The sequence below is a fragment of the Magnolia sinica genome, chromosome 8 (assembly GCF_029962835.1).
Source record: "Magnolia sinica isolate HGM2019 chromosome 8, MsV1, whole genome shotgun sequence".
Classification (NCBI taxonomy): Eukaryota; Viridiplantae; Streptophyta; class Magnoliopsida; order Magnoliales; family Magnoliaceae; genus Magnolia; species Magnolia sinica.
This window is the reverse complement of record NC_080580.1, coordinates 61,303,448-61,307,173: the sequence shown is the minus strand read 5'-3', so window position 1 is coordinate 61,307,173 and position 3,726 is coordinate 61,303,448. Positions and strand designations below refer to the sequence as shown.

The window sequence follows — 3,726 nt, the reverse complement described above, 5'->3', positions numbered from 1 at the left end:
CCCAAGTGGGTCTGTGACAACACTCGACATCTCTTGACTGAAGGAGGATTAGTTGAGGGGTTGGTTATCCATCGCAGAACTAAACACTGCTCAAGATCCCTATAGTTAATTAAGGTTATGGCCGCAAATCAACTGGCCAATCATCCAGAAGGACAACCTCAACTTAGAATTGGGGAAGTCCAGGATGAGAATAAGGTGCATCAGGCACCCCCGCCTCGTACTTTACGAGATTATTTACAACTGGTGGGGGTGAGTACACCTTCATGCATATTTTTCTCCAGAGAATACGGGACACATAGATATCGAGGCAGGGGTGATCCAACTCCTTCCTAAATTTCTTGGGCTTAAGTTAGAAAATTCATATTTACACTTGAAAGAGTTTAATGAGATCATAACCACTATATTTTTCCAAACGTATCTGAGGACACAGAGAGGTTGAAACTCTTTCCCTTTTCTTTGAAAGAGAAAGTTAAGACATGGGTACATTCACTCGTCCCCAATCTATTGGCACATGGAATGATATGATAAGGGAGTTCATAAAGAAATTTTTTCCACATCATAAAACGAACAACCTTAGAAAGTCAATCATGAACTTTGCCCAAAAGGAGGATGAAACATTCTTCCAATGTTAGGAGCGGTTCAAGGATCTTGTCAGTTCATGGCCACAATATGGTTTTGAAACGTAGCACATTACACACTTTTTTTTATTATGATGGATTGACATCTTTCATGCGCCAATTGGTTGAGACAATGTGCAATGGGGAATTCATGAATAAAAATGTCGATGATGTGTGGGACTACTTGGATAGACTTGCTGAAAATGCATAATCATGGGACACTTACCCAAAATCAAGCACCACTTTTAGGCCCACTCAATTAAAGGAGAAGGGTGGATTATACCTTCTGAAAGAGGATGATGATGTCAATGCTACAAGGTCTACTCTCATAATAAAATTCGAGGCTAAGGAACTAAAGAAGGATAAGGTTAAGGAAAATGTTTGCGATATTTGTGCTCGTAATGTTCACACAACTAAAAATTGTCCAACAATACTTACCTTTTAAGAGGTGTTGAATGAGCAATCCAATGCTGTGAACAATTACCAAAGACCTTTCAATGGACCTACCTCCAATACATACAATCCTAGTTGGAAAAATCATCCAAACTTCAGTTGGAGGAATGGGCAAACTGCTACTCCTCAAGGTTTCTTTAATCAATTTCCAAATCAAGTGAAACCTCAAGAAGATCTAGTTCAAAATTTCACACAAACTTAAGAGCTTACTGAAGCAATACGAGAACTTACTAAATTTATGTAAAAGATGGATTCATGAGTTACGGTTATAGAAAGAGGGATGTGTCCTGCTCAACCTCTTCCCAATCCTAAACCCCAATACGAGATAAGTGATTCAAGCTCTTCAGATCAGATGAAGCAAGCTAAGTCTATCACCACTCTTGTCACGCCTCAAACTCGGAAAACGGGCTCACAAAATTTTCGATCGCCGAATCCGGTACTGACAGCCTCCGTAGTACCCCATTCTCGGCTCCCAGCGCCCATACGCCAGATTCCGATCCTGGGATCCTACAAGGAGGATTTTCAGTATGATTTTTTTTTGTAATGGAGCATAACCACAAGCATAACCAAGTCACAAAACAACAACACCACATATCCACTATAACAAAAACTTTAAGTACAATGCTTATGAAAGGAAAATACAATATAATGAAAGTAAAAGAAACTCCAAAAGCTCGGCTGCACGCTCCAAGCTCAACGCTGCTGCAACCTAACGCCACCTGCACGCATCTATCGTGCATAAGCTTATAGAAAGCTTAGAGGGTGGTGAAAGTGTGTGTAAGGCGAGTGCCAAGTGTATAATATCAGAGTAATGCGGAAATATGCGGTAAGTCCATGAATGCTATCAGCTATAACAAAGCTATGCAATGCGAGGCATGAATGCTATCAGCCATACCAAGGCTATGCGATGCGAGGCCTATGTAGCCGAATGTCATATGCGAGATGCAAAGCAAGCGTGCCAGTACTCATCATAACAATACAGTTCCTCTCTGGAGATCACCGGGGTCTAATACACCTCACACTGACTGCCTCCTCCCTAGCTGCACAGTCAAGCAAGTGGAAGAGACCACACTATCCGCCTGACCAGTAGTCTGCCAATACCTACCCGGCTCGTCGATAGCGGACTCATTTACGAGCTGGTCAAACTCAGCCTAGCTTATAGCCCCCTCACTCGGGCGGATAAGGCCACACCCCCTTCCAACCGACCACGACACAGTGGGAGACGCGGCCTACTGGTATTCGGCACTCGGGCGCTCGTGTATCCACTCGGTCTAGACGTTGGAGCATCTCCTGGTACCAAAAAGGTTCTGGGACTTTCACCCAAGGACATCCTAAGTGCCCACAGTGCTAGAACCAAGTATTTCCGGTATCCGATACGGCCATCCACGATGTGTCTGTGGAGCCACGGCCCTGATGTCGCTAGGGCGTGCAGTGATCATGACACACAATGCGAGATGCATGAGTCACACCGTACAATCATGCAGCAATCCTGCGCGTACCACGCGATCATGTGGGACACTCCGTCTCATAAGGAGTCCCGTAAATGTCTCAGCCCAACGGCTTATGCTATGATCAAACATTCCTCATCTCAAGCATACATATGATGCGTATGGGCATGAATCATGGAAGTGCACTAAGCATGTTATAAAGTAATGAACTATCAACAAGTATGGGCCTATCAATGGGCCTTAAGGAGAGTTACAATGCGGACATTTAACCAACATTGTACTTACAATGTGGACGTCAAACCAACATTGCTCCCAAGGCATGGCCCGCCATAAAATATTTACGCAAACCATAGGGAATCACACATTGCAATGGATCCTAAGGACATCCCGTTGGGCCTCGACCCATGGGCCTTGGATACATCAAATGGGCCGTATCACATGGGCCTTACATTCATCAAATGGGCCGCATTAATGCCCCCACCAACGGGCCTTATGTACGTTGCAATGGGCCATATCCCATGGGCCTTTGAAAACATCACAATGGGCCTTGTAACATGGGCCTTATGCATGCCAAAATGCATCAAGGTGGGCCTCCTCAAATGGGCCTTAAATATGACAGGTGGGTCACATCGCATGGGCCATATGCATATCCAATGGGCCACACCCAAATACAAGTGGTGGTAATGATTTCCACCACTAAATTTCTAAGGCCCACCCTAATATTTATTCATCATCCAATCTAATTATAAGGCCTCACATACCTGAATTAAAAGGAAAAATCAATATCATATATGGTCCCAAACTTAGTAGACAAGGGTCTTAATGGTGGGCCTTCAAACCCATTACTTTCTATAATATGGTCCACCTATTCCTAGATCTGTCTCATTTTTTATTTTATTTTTCTCTCAGGCTTTAAAATGAGCTTCCAAGTGATCGGATGACTTGGATGCAACACATGCATCATGGACCATGGATCCGATTCATTCTTTAGCTCATGCTCAAAAATGAGCTTGCAAAATGGATTGACGGTTTGGATGCAACATATGCATCATGGTGGGTCCCACCGTCCAGGTGTGGACGGTGTGGAAAAACACATATAGATCATGGTGGGGTCCACTGTCCAGAGAGTGGACAGTGTGGATAACCACATAAATCATGGTGGAGCTCACCGTCCACGGCAGTGGACGGCCTGGAGAGAACACATACAC

The 3,726-nt window shown here is 44.1% G+C and overlaps 1 non-coding gene across 1 annotated transcript; it reads right to left on the bottom strand.

Annotated features, from left to right (window-relative positions):
- Nucleotides 1-569: 569 nt before the first annotated feature.
- On the bottom strand, nt 570-676 carry LOC131254609 (small nucleolar RNA R71). Its single transcript, XR_009175729.1, has one exon. It is a non-coding gene; the product is annotated as a small nucleolar RNA R71 (small nucleolar RNA).
- Nucleotides 677-3,726: the final 3,050 nt, after the last annotated feature.